This window comes from Equus asinus, chromosome 3, assembly GCF_041296235.1.
Source record: "Equus asinus isolate D_3611 breed Donkey chromosome 3, EquAss-T2T_v2, whole genome shotgun sequence".
Taxonomy (NCBI): domain Eukaryota; kingdom Metazoa; phylum Chordata; class Mammalia; order Perissodactyla; family Equidae; genus Equus; species Equus asinus.
Window position 1 is genome coordinate 6,880,338 of NC_091792.1, and position 16,593 is coordinate 6,896,930.

At 38.9% G+C, this 16,593-nt stretch overlaps 1 protein-coding gene and 1 long non-coding RNA gene across 4 annotated transcripts in view; both read right to left on the bottom strand.

Annotated features, from left to right (window-relative positions):
- Positions 1 to 16,593, bottom strand: part of LOC139044912 (uncharacterized) — a 51,653-nt gene that overhangs the window by 24,630 nt on the left and 10,430 nt on the right. The window lies entirely within an intron of this gene.
- LOC123284581 (uncharacterized) lies at positions 1,402 to 12,891 on the bottom strand. 3 transcript variants are annotated; one of them, XR_011501837.1, is made up of 5 exons: positions 12,714 to 12,850; positions 11,024 to 11,147; positions 5,447 to 5,497; positions 4,923 to 4,995; positions 1,402 to 1,908 (listed from the first exon to the last, which is right to left on the bottom strand). It is a non-coding gene; the product is annotated as an uncharacterized lncRNA (long non-coding RNA). The 3 variants fall into 3 exon arrangements; XR_011501836.1 differs by lacking the exon at positions 5,447 to 5,497 and having other exon boundaries at positions 12,714 to 12,891; XR_011501838.1 differs by lacking the exons at positions 5,447 to 5,497; positions 12,714 to 12,850 and having other exon boundaries at positions 11,020 to 11,153.

The window sequence follows — 16,593 nt, forward strand, 5'->3', positions numbered from 1 at the left end:
GCTAGAGGCTCAGGGCCAGGCTATGCAAGTTCCCGTGGAATATGGGATGGGGGTGAGGCTCAAGCTAAAACCAAGGTCTAGTTGAAAGTATGTTTGTATATGAAGCAGTTGGAAGTCTAGGTCCCACCTCACCAGGTGAGGACTAGAAATTGACTCAGAGATGCACTGGACTCATGAAACCAAAGAACAGTGTGGGGGATGGAAGGCTGAAAATAGGAGAGAGGATTACATGAAAATCTGAATAGTGAAAGCTGAGAAATTTTCCACCCTACTATCTACCCTACTTTCAGAACAACAGCAGTCAGACATACATGCCAACTTGTTTACATTTACCCCTCCCTCTCCAATTCCCTTTGCATTTAAATATGCTCAAAAAGTTGTTGACAGCCATGTCACAGAGATGTCATAATATTTGCAAAAATTAGCAAGAAGATCTTAGTAAACCTGGCAAATGAAAAGATGAATTATTAACTGCAGGAAAAAGTATTATATGAGAACAGTGTGATGTAGTACACAGCACGACTTAATAGTGCATAACATTTGCACAGTCATAAAGTAAACACTGAGTATTGATTTAGCCCAAATGTATTGTGTTACTACATTGGGGGATGAGGGAAAGAGTGGATGTCCCACTCCATGGTGGGACATGGGAGTGTGCTAGGTATAATTGTTCAGTCTTTAACATACATTCTCACCTCTTCAATGTACCCCCTTAATCACAGAAGCTGGGAAGCTAAAAATGGTCACATTTCCCAAATGATCTTGACGCCACAGTTCTGCATACAATTTAAATTCTGTCATACGACGCACTCGCTTGAGATTTGGAAGGCAGAAGTGAGGCAAAGGCCATTTCCTAGTGGCTGTGGCTACTGGTAAATGAGGTTGGTCAGACAAAAGTGTTTGCAGAAGACTACCTTCACATTCCAGGGTCTATTCTGGACTCCATGGGTGTGTCCCACGCTCTCCGGGTATGCCATTGAATCCAATAGTCCTGTGATGGCCTTTGGCTCCCACTCTACTGTTGCCTGCCCCACCCCCCGCTTACACTTTGGTAATCACCTGATTCCCTGCCCTCAACCCCTAGAACGATTGCAGCTTCCTGAACTGAACACTGACTGATACTGAGAGAAAACTAAGTCCCTAAAGACAAACTGAGAAGCAGCACTATGAGCACATTATTTAGAAATCCAGCATTTCTTATCAGGGAAGGCAGCTAGCAGAGTGGGGCTGAGTAGCCTTGGAGAGCAGGCCTGGGGATTCATAGAAGTGAATAGAATTTATAAATTATAAAAATCCTAAAAGCATAAGTGGGATCTGGCCTCATTCATCTAGTACTGTTGTCCTAATGATGCGGGCTCAGCAAGCTGAGGAGTCGGAAGGAAGATTTCTTGGACTCTCAAGGTCTGGCAGTAGTGCTCCTTTATTCAGAGAATAGCATGGAGTAGCATAGGGACAGGACCCACGGGCAGTGAAGGGCTGCAGTGTGTTGAGGGTTAGAGCTAAATTTATAAGGCATAGGTATGTGAGTTATTTCTTTACAAGACAAAGGAAGGATCATGAAAAAAATCGTTAAAATGTTATCAGTGCAGGTGGGGTGTGGTTATTGGGTGGTCCGATAATTTTAGATAAGAATAACGTCAGATTAAGTCAGGACGTCCTATGCTTCCCCGAGGATGATATAGATCAGTGTGTAGGGCAGGACGCCTTGGCCTTCTCCCTGGGGCAGCCTTGATCCTCATTACTAAGATTAAAGATAATATTATGGTAGAGCATTTTAAACAGTTACACACAAGCCAATTCTCTTCAAAAGTTTTTCTCGTGTCAAGTTTATAGTATTCGTGCAGCCAAAGGTAGAAGCATATCCACACCTTTCACAACATGGCTCACCACACATCTCTTCATTGACTTCTGCAAACAAAAGAAATAATATGTTACAGTATGTGTTAATATCAACAGACTGGTTTGATGCTTTCTTTTTAACCCATATACAAGGAGTCTTATTTGACCCCAAATCTCTAAGAATTTTCATAAAGCTTGATTTCACTGATCATTTTTGGTTCTGTTTCTACTGAATTATCATTTCGCATTTGCTAACTCTTGTCAGCCAGGATGGATTCACACAAGGATCTCAGCTACTTTTTTTGCTTTTCTCCATCCCACTGCTTCAATCCGCCCATAAAAAACACTTACACTCATACTTTCACACACGCTTTTGAGAGGAGCTGACTTTGCTGAAGTTTTGGGAAGATAGAGGGAATTTACTCTGGGGAAATTTTCAGTTTCAGAACAGAGCCGAAACTTTCCCCATTTTGGGTCCCAAGGTAGGTTGTAGGGAGAGAAGTTTTAACTTAAATAGCATATAGAATGAGTTTCTGATTATCAGAACAATAAAATAATGAAAAGAATTCCCCAAAAATTACAATGTGCCATATTTGAAAATATGATGAAAAGGTAAATAGTAATCTCTTCTGGATGGTTTATATTAGGTTTTGAATATATTTTTGCCGTTGTGTGGTAAATCTTCATTCCTTGCCTCCCACAGGAGTATACAGAATAAGATGTTGACGAAAATAATCCATAACCAATCTATAAATGAAAATTTGGGAGAGTTTATTCTGAGCTGTAATCTGAGGACCATGGCCGGGGGCCTTTCTTCCCAAAGGAAGAAAGGGCACCAAAGAGGTGAGGTATACAGAGTGGTTATATACCCCCATACAGGACGGTTTCACATATGATTGAAATGTCCCTCCCACAATAGTCACAAGATTGCCCTGTCAGCACAGCACTTGATGGACACAGCAGGTAGTGGGTCTGCTATCTCGGAGGGCGTAGCAGGAGGCAAGTCTATTGTCTCGAGCAGAGTGGTCACAGGTGAGTGCAGCAATCAGTTCCTAGCCTAAGGAAAGATGCTTAATCCTTAAAGAAATGCCAATGTTGGGAGGGGGAGGGAAGTTGCACCTTTATCTCAAGGGCCTTTGCTCTTGCCATAGGGAATATCTAAAGCAGATATACAATGCATGCTCAACGGCCTTGGTCAGGCCCTTTCGGAAAGACAAGGTCAGGCTGAATTAGGTTTATACTAAATGGCTTCCTCATATACTCCAATATATGCTATTGCTTGCCATTTTTATTTGTCAAAGATTAGGTAAAGAAATCCAAATTTATCCTTGCAATTAAATTCCTTACTCTGTGTGTGGGTGTGTTTCATGTGTTTTTATTTAATCATGTCTTTTTTGCTGCTTTGGCAAACATTTCATTGGCAATATCTCTCGATTTTCTTTGTGATATTTTGATTTCCACATAAACAGCCATTGGGTTATAACATAACTTGAAAACAATTTTATTCAGTAAGCTGGTTTCTGGAACTGCAGAGAAGTACATATCTTTTCCTTCAGAAATGCAGACGTATTTAATGTTTCTGGACCCACTCCCTGATGAGGATTTTAGGCTGGTTAATTTTAAAACTGCAGATGAGAAGCAGGCTCCGAGGAGCAGAGTTTGCTTGCCCTTTGAGAGACATTTGCATTTGTGAAGGAAATCTCCATGCCTCCCTCTCTGCACCAGGAGGAAGGGGCGATGGCCTTATCTCTGGAAACTCTTAATGGGGAAGGCAAGGACTTAAGTTGGTTACTGTCTGGCAACCTCATGTAACTCATTTAGGGTGGTGGTTTCTGGCCTTTACTTAATCTGATTTGATTCTTATCTAAAAATTGTGGGACCACCCAATGGCCAGACCCCACCTGCACTGATACCATTTTAACTTTTTTACATGTTCTTTCCTGTGTCTTGTAAAGAGATGGCTCACATACCTATGCCTTAAATTTAGCCTTACTCTCCACCCATGTTTGCTGCAGAAGCAGCGGCAGCAGCACCTCCTCCTGCCCGTGGGCCCTGTCCCCACGCAGCAGCCTGACTGCCCATGGGTCCTGTCCCCAGGCTATTCCACACTATTCTCTAAATAAAAGAGCACTACCGCCAGATCTTGAGAGTCCAAGAAATCTTTCTTTCAACTCCTTGGCTCACTGACCCCGCATCACTCTGCATATTAAAGATGGAAGCCAGCAGATGAAAGAAGCTGAAAACTGAAAGGTTAAATCCCCTGAATACTTACTACTTTCATTTATTAATGAGAAGTTAGGTGAATTTGTGACTTTAAGGCTTTTTAAAACATCTTAATTGAATTATAATTTATATATCACAAAATTCACCATTGTAAGTGTACAAGGATTGTTAGTAAATTTATAGACCGTTCAGCAACCACCACAATCCAATTTTAAAACATTTCCATCGCCCCAAAAACTTCCCTGGTGCCTGTTTGCAGTCACTCCCCTTCCTCCTCTCAGCCCTAGGCAACGCGGATTTACTGTTTGTCTTTGTAGATGTATCTTTTCTTAAGATTTCTTATAAATGAAATGGCATGTAGTCTTTTCATTTGACATCTTTCACCTAACATAATGTTTTAAGGTTTATCCATAACATAGAATGTATCAATAGCTATTTTTTATCACTGAATAACATTCCTCTGTATAGATACATATACCACATTTTGTTTATCCATTCATCAGTTGATGGACTTCTGGGTTGTTTCCACTTTTTTGGCTATTATAAATAATGCTGCTATAAACACTCAAGTGCACATTTTTCTGAGGATACAAGTTTCCAATTCTCTAATTGTTGGGTCATTTGGTAATTCTTTGTTTAGCTTATTGAGGAACTGCCCAACTGTTTCCAAAGCAGCTGCACCATTTTTGCATTCCCCCCAGCCATGCATGAGAGTTCAGAATTCCACATATCCTCACAAAAACTTGTTAGCCTTTTTTACTACAGCTATTTTAGTGGGTATGTAGTACATTTTCATTCTTTGTAGAACTTCTTATTTATATATTTTTATAATCTGTGTACTTAGATCTTTAAAAACTCACCTTCCTTTCATTCTTATGTGAAGGATCAGTGACTTCTTTCTTGGTAATCTGCAAATTCCTCCAAAGCAGTTGCCTTTTTTTAAAAAAAAAAAAAAGGAGCTTCTTTTCAAGACTCCTTATTACCAGTCCAATCATCCAATCATGGATTTTCAGTAGTGTACTTGAGCTAGCTCATTCTGGCTCTCTAGAGTCAATAGCTAAATATTTAGAAATTTTGTGAGCTGGTGGTTAAAGCATTAGTATCTTGACATAGTCTGAGGGCAAGAATTTACACTGTGGAAATTGGAAATGCTACAAATCAGCATCTCTAACCCGTGGCCCCTGCAAGCTGGTTAGCTGTAAACCACTAGTCTTATATCAAAATATATTCTTATAAAAGGTTCTTGTGTTATAGTTCATCCTCTAGGGAGTAAACTTTAATTCTGGTTTGCAAATTCAGTCTGCATTATTACCCAGAAGCTCTAAAGTTTGTGTTTGAGGATTTAAAAGAATAAAATTATTAGAAGATTCAGTATCTTCTTCACCTAATATTGAGTCCATTACATTTTTTTTTTCCATTTCACAACCTGAAAGTCCTAAGAAAATAAAAAGACAAGATACAGATATGAGAACATATTTGCAAATAATACATCTGGTAAAGTATTTGCATTCAGACTATATAAAGAATGCTTATAACTCAATAATCGTAAGACAAACTACCCAATTAAAAAGTGGGCAGAAGATATGAATAGACATTTCCCAAAGAAGATATATGAATGGCTAATCGGCTCCTGAAGAGATGTGCAACATCATTGTCATTAAGGAAACACAACATAAAACCACAATGAGATATCAGCTCTGGGGAATTCATTCTATGTGGTTTGGGTGGTGCTGACCCTTTGCATCTCCATACAGCTACAAACACACAACTCTGGCTGTCCAATTAGTGTCCTTCACCTCCCCGTCCCCTGAGATTGGTTCAGGAAAGGCAGATGAGCCCATCCAGAGGCCTCCCTGGAACTTTCGCTAGAAGGAGCAAGAAAGACAGATATTCTTTTTGCTGGGGTCACTAGGCATGAGGACAATGGCAGCCTGGAGCTGTAGTTTTCTCAAATGGTGAACCACTCTTCTCCCACTGTTCAGTCACAGGATTTGGGAGAGATTAACAAAATCAATTATCCCACCTCTCTTTCTACAGTGCAAGGCATTCCCCTTAGCTACATTGTTGGGCTAGAAGTGATCCGGTCAAGGCAAAGGTCAGGACATTCAGTTAGTGGTTATGAAAACTAGATGCTCTCTTTCCCAGGAAGTGACCCAGTGGCCTCCAGAAGTCATGAGAAAATTCAGCCTGAGGATAAACCTAACACAAGGAGGACAGCAAAGCCTGGAGAATCTCAAAGAAAGATCCAGAGCCCCGCTGAAGCCATTCTTGTAGATGGTGTGTGAACAAATAAATCTTGTTTTTAGCCAGTTTAAATTCAATTTTCTGTTACTTGCAACAAAATCTTCCTATCTAGTTAAACATCTTTCTGCCCTGGGTTGTTTTGTTTTTTTAACTTTTCTGTATCATTTGACGCTGACAATCACTTTTTGGAATTTTGTCCTCCTGGGCTTCACCCCTTCACTCCTCTTCTGCTCTTTAAAGGCATCCAGCATATCTTGGAAACAAGCATGGAAAGACAAGAATAGCACAGCATATTGCTGTTGATGCGAGTCATCTCTCCTTTTTCACCTACAACCTCTTTCCACGCAGGGCTACATGACCAGCTTTGGCCTGCATCCTCACTCTAACCTTGCTCTCCATCAGAACACTGCTTCTGCTCATTACTCACTGACTCCCTGTGGAGAACTCTGGTCCCTTGGGTAAGAAACATCCTGCCTTGGAGCCCAGTCCAGGCTCTAGGACTTGTCCAAGCTGAGCCCATAGGACATGCCTATTAAGAGAGGGAATCAAATACCTGTGTCAGCACTTTCTACTGGCTCCCTTTCTGCCTTTTTAACAACTCCATTTCAATTCTTTTGAATAGCTCTACTGGCCATGGCTACTCCCTAAACATTAGTATTTCCCCAGGTTCAGGTGCCATAAGGTAATCTCAATTTTTATAGTTAAATAAAACTAAATCCACAGAAATTGAGTGATCTGTCTAAATCCATTGTGACAAAATCAGGCTTGGAATTCAACTTTCTAAAGCCTAGGAGAGATTTGGTTTACTTTCTACAGTAGATAGAACAGTCCTGTAATAGCCTTCATTGGACAAACTCCATGGAACGTTTTATATTTGATTCTAGAGGTGACATTTTAAGCAGAATATTGATATATAAGTCATTCTAAGAGGGAAGGAGTCAAAAGACATCATCAGGTGAGGAAATTAAAGGGACTAAGAATGTCCTTTCTTGGCAAGAAAATTCTTAGGAGAGAGCAGACCACTGCCTCAAATATCTAAACATCTGGGCTATGTAAAGGAAATCAGATTGATTTCATGCTCCTCATGAGCAGCATTAGGAACAATGAGCAAAAGGTAAAAGGTACAATTAAGTCAACTTGAGTTAACTGCATAATAAGAGAAAATTCTAATCATAGGATTGTTCCCAAATGTTGTCACCTTGTGAGGTGGTCTCTCATCAATAGAAAATCGCAGGCAGAAGTTAGATGACAATCTCTCAGGGATGTTGGAGACACAGACTCCTGATTGGAACTGATCAATTGCTTTCAGGAATCTAGATCCTTTTAAACTCTAGAGTGTGTCTCAAGTGAAATACAGTAAGTAAAATTTTAATTGGTGCTTCTCAAACTTCAATGTGCATAAAAATCTCCTGGCGAGCTAGTTAAAACACAGATTCAGGTCCCCGCCCCCTTGAGATTAGGATTCAGCGAGTCTGAAGTGGGGCCCAAGAATTTGCTTTTATAATAAGCTCCCAAATGACGATGGACCATGCTTTGAATAGCTCTACAAATCATAATTATTTATTAGATATTTGTGAAGAGATGAAACAAAATTACAAGGCTTTGGCAAGCAAAAAGGGAAATGAAAAGTAATGTGTACTTGGCATTCATATAGGAAATAAAACACTGTAATGACTACTTCAAAGGAAAGAATCCTTCCAAAACATAGGCCACATCTACCCAACAGTTTAAAAACATTTGGAGAGGAAATTAATTGGTACATATGGCTGTGGGTGTTCCTTTCTAACCATACTAAACCTTCCATCAAAACCTTTCTTTTAAACACTTGGTTGAGTAATTCCAACGAGACGATGCCACTTAAAAACCTCCTATTTGGGGGTCAGGAACCCACTCTAGCCCAGGTATCTCTTCCATTTGTCTCTAACACCTTTACCAACTCCATCCAGACCTGTAGGAAAACCCAGGGTGAACTTGTCAATAGGAGTAAAGGACAGCTGTTTGGGAAAAATAATGCAATTCAGTTTGTAAATGTCTTTACTCTTGAAATGGAGATCTGAAGTAATCATCTTAAAAAATACAAGCTCCCCAATGGCAAATTCAAAGGAAATCCTTAACCATCCTTCAAAGTTCCTCTCAAATTGCACTCCCTCATTAAATCTTTCCTGATGCCATCAACAGACTGTGAGCTCCACATCCTTCTCTCACATTCAGATCTCTGAAGACACTGCTTACCATATTCTGACTTGCAAATGTTATTTGTCTTACTTGTGTAGGCCCAATCACACAGTGGGTTTGACAGAGGATGTGTAATATAAAGAATTATTAAATTCTTATAAACAAGTGTGTAGGAACAAGAATAAGGAAACTGCATGGTACCTAGGGCTGAGGGAGAGTAGCCAAGGAAGAACAAAGTTGGAAGGGTTTCCCTTCCCCAAGGCTGGAGTTTAGATCTCATTGGAGAAGGTATAGTTCAGCCTACTAGATAACAAAAAACGTTCACGGGTCTGACTGGGGCCACTGGGAGAACAAGAGGCATCCCTCTAGAGTGCAGGCCAAGGATAGCTGATCAGCAACCAGAGATATGGGTGTGCACGGGAGATTGGGGCCCTGGGAGCAGGCAGGCCACAGAGGCCGGAAGAGGAAGTAATGGCTCAGTGAAAACACTCCAGGCTCCTGGTAATCCATATGCGGGTCTGCAGAGGGAATTAGGACACTGACGTGGGCAGGAGGCTTTAGAGAAATGAATTTTTATGTCAAGGAGGAGGGTGCTGTGGCAAGCTTATTGCCAGTCCACGCTGAGGCTGCAAGGTCACCGAGTGACCACATCTTCCCGGCATGTGGCTGAAGCACAGCTCCACCAGATGTCCTCACCTGCTCCACCAGCTGGAAATACCTTCTAACAGCCTCTACTGAGAAAACTTGGCATCATGCTCACTGTAAAGGGGAGGTACTTAAAAGAATTCTGTCCATTATTGAAGAGCATATATTAAAGAACAAATTTGGAGCTGAGAGGTAATAAGTTGATAATCGATACATCTGTATAATTCCAAGATTATTGGGTCTTTTAAGATTGAGGACTGGGTTTCATCTCTGTAGTCTCTGTGGTGCCTAATTTTTATAACAAACTATGCCTTAGCAAATATTGAGAATTCCCAGTGACAAATAAAAATGGCAAGCAATAGGATATATTGGAGTATACGAGGAAGCCATTTGGTATAAACCTAATTCGGCCTGACTTTGTTTTTTCCAAAAGGACCTGACTGTGGCCATTAAGCATGCATTGTATATCTGCTTAGACATTTTGAGATAAAGGTGCAACTTCCCTCCCCCTCCCAACATTGGCATCTCCTTAAAGATTAAGCATCTTTCTTTAGGCTGGGAACTGATTGCAGCACTCATCTGTGACCGCCCAGCTCGAGGCAACAGACCTGCCAGCCTGCAGGGTTCACTGAGACAGCAAGCCTATCTGCTGCTTCCATCAAGCGCTGTGCTGACAGAGCAGCCTTGTGACTATTGTAAAAGGGACATTTCAATCATATGTGGAACATACTCTTTGAGGGTATATAACCACCCTGTATACCCCCACTTCTTTGGAGTGCTCTGTTCCTTTGTGGAAAGACTCTCCTGGGTTATAATCCTCAAATTTAAGCTCAGAATAAACTCACTCAAATTTTCATTTATAGATTGGTTATGGATTATTTTTGTTGACACCAGCTATCTTTTTTCTTCTTTTTTTTTTGCAGAAATTGACAAAATGATCCTAAAATTCATATGGAAATGTGAAGGATCCAGAATAGTCAAAGAACTCTTGAAAAAGAACTAAGCTGGAAGATTCACTTCCTGATTTCAAAATTTACTTCAAAGCTACAGTAATCAAGACAACATGGTAGTAGCATAAGGATAGAGATATAGACCAATGGAAAAGAATTGAAAGCCAGAAATAAACCATTAAACTTAGGTTAATTGATTTTTGACATAGGTGCCAAGATCATTCAATGGGGAAAGAATATCTCTTCAATAAATGATACTGGGACAACTGAATATCCACATACAACAGAATGAATTTGGACTCCTACCTCATATTACATGCAAAAATTCATTCTAAATGGATCATAGATTTAAATGTAAGAACTAAAACTATAAAACCCTTAGGAAAAAAGATAGGAGTAAATCTTGACTTTGGATTAAGCAATGTTTTCTTAGATCTGACAACAAAAGCACAAGTGACAAAATAAAAAATAGATAAGTTGGATTTCATCAAAATTCAAAACCTTTGTACTTCAAAGGACATCAAGAAAGTAAAAGACAGCCCACAAAATGGGAGAAAATATTTGTCAATCATATATCTGATAAGCAACTTGTATCCAGAATACATAAAGAACTTTTACAAATCAACAACAACAAAAAGCAAATAACCCAAAATTAAAACTAGGTGAAGGATTGAACAGAGGCTTCTCTAAAGAAGATATACAAATGGCCAAAAAGCACATGAAAAAAGGCTCATTATCACTAGTCATTAAAGAAATGCATATCAAAACCACAATGATCGGTAGATCACACCTACTAGCAGATCACACCTACTCACACCTACTAGGATGGCAATATCAAAAAGACACTAGTAAGGGGGCCAGCCCGGTGGTGCAGCAGTTAAGTTCACGCACTCCACTTCAGCAGCCCGGGGTTTGCCAGTTTGGATCCTGGGCGCAGACTTACTCACTTATCAAGCCATGCTGTGGCAGGCGTCCCACATGTAAAATAGAGGAAGATGGGCACAGATGTTACCTCAGGGCCAATCTTCTGCCGCAGAAAGAGGAGGATTGGTGGCAGATATTAGCTCAGGGCTAAACTTCCTCAAAAAAAAAAGAAGACACGAATAAGTATTGGAGAAGATGTAGAGAAATTGGAACCCTTATGCATTGCCTGTGGGGATGTAAAATGGTGGAGTCACTTTGTAAAATAGTCTGATAGTTTCTCAAATGTTAAACATAAAGTTACCATATGACCATCAATTTCATTCCTAGGCATATACAACAGAAAAATGAAAACGTATATCTACACAAAAACTTGTACATGAATGTTTATAGCAGCATTATTCACAATAGCCAAAAAGTGGAAACAACTCAAATGTCCATTAACTTATGAATGGCTAAACAAAATATCCTATATCCATACAATGAAATACTTATGCTGCCATTAAAAGGAATAAAGTATTGATACATGCTAAAACCCGGATAAATCTTGAAAACATTATCCTAAATGAAAGAAGCCACACACAGCTACATATGATTCCTTTCATATCAAATGTTCAGAATAGGAAAATCCTAGAGACAAAGAATAGATTAATAGTTGTCAGGGGCTGGGAGGGGAAAGGAGAATGGGAAATGACTGTTAATGGGTACGGAGTTTTGGTGGAGAGAGATGAAAATATTCTAGAATTAGATAGTAGTAATATATGCACAACATAGTGTCTATACTACAAGCCGTTACATTCTACACTTTAGAATTAACTTTATGGTATGTGAATTATATCTCAATAAAGCTGTTATTTATTTTGAGAACTAAGATTTCGATATTTACTTTCATTTTCTTTTTTCCTTTCCAAGTACAGGATTACATCCAAAGAATCTGTACTGAAAAAATAAAATTTCTCTTTCTTTTCTTGGAACAAGTAGGACATATAGAAAATTGGAATGTGATAAATTTCAAATATTATTATAAGAATGTCCCATGAATTTAGAAAACAAGTGAGATAGCATATGGGACTAAATAACCAATGAGAGAAGACTTGAGCAAGCCACCTATAGTCTCTCTCAGGGCTTCCAATTACTCAGATGTGAAATAGGAAAGTTGGGAGAGGACCTCCAGCATGTGCATGCTTCCATCATTTTCCCTAGAAAATTAGCTTTAGAATCAAACTTTCAAAGACGTTTAATGTTTATGAATTAAATAAATAATGATAAAGATTATTTTCTGACAAAAAAATACTTATTAAATGTGGGTGGAATTATATACTTTGCTTTTCTTTCTCTTGTGACAAAGGCCCATGTCTCTTTATCACTAGACTAAAATATATAATTCCAATCTTCTGTGTGTGTGTATACATAATATTATATTTAGACTTTTATGTATTCTTTGAAGGAATCTTTACCCACTAGACAACTTAGGCCTTCTAATTTTATACATATTTGTGCAAATGTTGATTACATAGATTTCATTTTTCTCTGTGTAAAGTTAAAATACAGGCAGCTGAAAAAAGCATGAGCTATTTCTGCCAGCTCTCTCCTGGGATTCTGTTCCCAAGATAGGCAGTTATTTAAAACTGAGCAATTGTGCTGTCTTTTTTCTAATAGTTATCATTTTAAAAACTCATGGCCCTTTTTAAAAAAATAATGAAGAATAAAGCAAACCTCCTTCAACTGGTCAGTGTGCTCCCTTGAAGCACAGCAGGTCCTTCTCCATCTATCTGTATCTGGATTTCAGTATATATTTAGACTCTTATCCCAGGGAGCTGAGTGCTTTGCTCTCTGGGAGCATGTGCTCTTCGGTTAGTCATCTTAAGAAACCATTTTTTTCTCTTCCCACTTCAAAAAAAAGTATGAGGCTAAGAAAAAAGAAAGAATTTGATAAAGAGCAGGAAGGAAGAATAACCAGCAAGAAAAAACCACAGCAAACCAAGTTCCTTGCATCTGCTGTGTCTGTCCACCTGCTCTCCACAAGCGATCGCTGCCTGCTCTCCAAGCCCTCCTCGATCACTGCAGTCACAATTAACCCTGCCTTTCCTCTGTGCACCTACAGCATAATACTTGGGACTATTTAATGCTCATTCTGCTGTGCATAACATTAAATGTCTGTCTCCCCAGCCAGAATTGTATTTCCTGGAGTATTGTGTCAGAATACTACTAAGTCACATTGAATAAAAACCTAGTCATTTCCCCATTTAAAGCCCTCCAGGGCCAGACTGGTGGCACAGCAGTTAAGTTCGCACATTCTGCTTCGGCAGCCTGGCATTCACCGGTTTGGAGTCTGCATGCAGATATGGCACCGCTTGGCACTCCACGCTGTGGTAGGTGTCCCATGTATACAGTAGATGTTAGCTCAGGGCCAGTCTTCCTCAGCAAAAAAAAAAAAAAAAATAGAAGAGGATCGGCAGCACATGTTAGCTCAGGGCTAATCTTCCTCAAAAAAATAAATAAATAAAAAATAAAGCTCTCCACATTCTCCTAAAATGAGGAAAGATGTCTAATTGATATTTCTATTCCTTGAATAGCTCCTCATACAATGATTTCATAAAGTGGATTCTCAACAGAGTTCGTTGAATTAAATTCACTTGTGGGATCATTCAGTTAAACCATATGAAGTGGGCACTTCAACTCAAAAATTGGTAAGGATTCTATTACCCCGGCCCAAACACATTTAAGAAACCCACTGTTTGGTGTTAGCTTCTTCCCTCCCCATAAATGGGCTCTCCTAACAGGCACTTCACATTCAAGTGATTTTGTCAACATTTCGTATGGTTCAATTTAATAATTTTCACTAAAGAGTTTAAATTTATAGAAGCATATTAATTATAAAAACACTATTTGGGAGTAATTTCCTCTTGTCTCCTACAGATTTGATATTTAAAAAGTCTAACAGGGAAACCAGGGCCAGTAACTTGCAAATGGAACAAAACATGGAGCAATGGCTCAGTCTTTTGAGGTTAACACCTCAAAATTCTATAAGTAGAATCTTTGAGAATCTGACAGAAAATATGGACACGCTTCCCAGAAAAATGTACACACACACCATTTTGCATATAATTCCAGCAGGTTTATTAATCTTACCATCCCCACCAAGTCATCAATTAATAGCTCCTCGTCTAGAGGACTATACTCAGAAGATGAAGAAAGTGTTGAGTAATTGTCCAGTAATGCCAGCCATTTCCCAATTTTAGAAGAAGAAAAAAGTTGTCTATTTTGGGATCTACTAAGTCCACAAATTACCAGATGGTTGCTACTCTTTGCCTATGTAAACACAATTAAACTGGAAGAGCATACAACATAGTGTCCAAGCTGAGACACTTCTGAGGGTGAAAGGGGTATTAATAATTACACCAAGACAATAGAACCATGATCTACTAAAAAGAAAACATCATCATTAAATATTTATAGAATTCATTTTTTAAAAAGTATCAGACTTTTATCGTCCAGACGATCATCCCATTTCTTCACTTTCCATAAAGGACTAATATCCAAGACCCATAAAAAATGGTGACCAAATTCATGGATTTTTCTTCCTTTATATTTCACTCGGAGTGAGTCAGTTAAATACGATAGGATTCAGTCTCTTCACTAGTAAATCCATAGGTGGAATAGATGCTCTCATACGGTTTTTTAAATTTTTCAATCTCTACCATCCTATAAATCCAATTTGAAAATGCTTTTTTAAAGAAGAAGATTAGCCCTGAGCTAACATCTGCCTCCAATCCTCCTCTTTTTGCTGAGGAAGACTGGCCCTGAGCTAACATCTGTGCCCATCTTCCTCTACTTTATATGTGGGATGCCTCCCATAGCATGGCTTGACAAACAGTGCATAGGTCCACACCAGGGATCCAAGCCAGTGAACCCCAGGCCACCAATGCGGAATGTGCGAACTTAACTGCTGCACCACTGGGCTGGCCCTTGAAAACGCTTTTTATCAGAAATGTTTCTAAGTGAAAAGTTTCCTAAATCTACTGCTTAGGAAAAAAAAAAAAAGACTTTTAAAATCACAGAATATTTGTAAAAGGCAAATAAATTTAATTGATTTAAAGTCACTAATAGCTTACAACTAAGCTTACAATCTACCATATAAATAATCAGTCTGTAATTTTGAAGTGTAAATTGTTAAAATGTTTATTATTGATAACCATATAACTATCATTTCTAGAGTATTTCCTGTGTGCCAAGAACTACGTTAACTACGTCATGTATTTTCTCGTGTAATTATCACAATGAGGTAGGTAGCTTAGTCCCACTCTACAGAGGAGGAAAACAGAACTTAGAGACTTAACGGAAATTACATCGCTAGTGAAGGTGAGACTCAAGGTTGAACCCTCATCTGACGGCAGAGCTTGGGCTCTTTACTGCTGAACTAAAGCTAACAAATTTACCAAGTAATGTCCCTGGTTTGAACTTGGCTTCAGTCTACCTGTAGCCCTGACATAAAAAATACCTATTTTCTAGATGTCATAACACATCTTTCCATAATCACTTAATTGCTTGTTATCACAATAAGTGATAATAGTCACTCGGTTTAGATGAGGAAAAAATATTATTCAATATTTGTTAGTACCTATCAAAAATATCAAGTCTGTTGAGATCAATTATCTAAGGAATAATTCATAATGGACTATGTCCTTGAACATGAAATAGCTGCAATTGTGAGGGATATGACGGCACCTGAAAGAATATTTAAAATGATGACCTAAAACTACACTCTGTATTTTTACGCGGTACTTAAAACAAACTTCTGTCCAAGTTTTTTCAAAAAACGTAAAATATAATTTAAATATGTATAATAAATGTATATGTAAAATTTTCAATTGCTTTCAGCATCAAGAAGATACATTTGCACAACCTATGGTTACTACTACTACCACTTTAAAAGACACCACCCGCAGCGGTTAAGTGCGCAGTTCCACTTCTCGGTGGCCCGGGGTTGGCCAGTTCAGATCCTGGGTGTGAACATGGAACCACTTGGCAAAGGCCATGCTGTAGTAGGCGTCCCACGTATAAAGTGTAGGAAGATGGGCATTGATGTTAGCTCAGGGCCAGTCTTCCTCAGCAAAAAGAGGAGGATTGGCAGTAGCTGGCTCAGGGCTAATCTTCCTCAAATAAATAAATAAATAAATAAGACACCACCTTGTAGTACCTAAAAACTACCTTGAAGAAAGTCATAGGCTTTTATGGATTTTTAAACCTAACTAACAAGGTTTAAATGTTTTAACCTTGAAATCTAATATTGTAAGTTAACATGCAAGATTATAATGCAGATTTTCCTGGAGATATATGAAAATTCAAGCAAAATTTGGTAAAGGACATGTCATTAAATAATCAAAGTGAACCACTTCACCAACACTTAAATAAAAATTGCTGGGGACTGTGCCATTTTACATGCTCAAAACCATACAGTAAGCAGTTAACAAATGAAAACAATCATAGGTATCTACCTGTAATTGCCCTCCTGTCCTTACATGAATCAGCCAGTTTAGGTCTGGCACAAGGCAGAAGGAAGGTTTTTCTTCAGAATAGAAAGCTTTGGAGACCC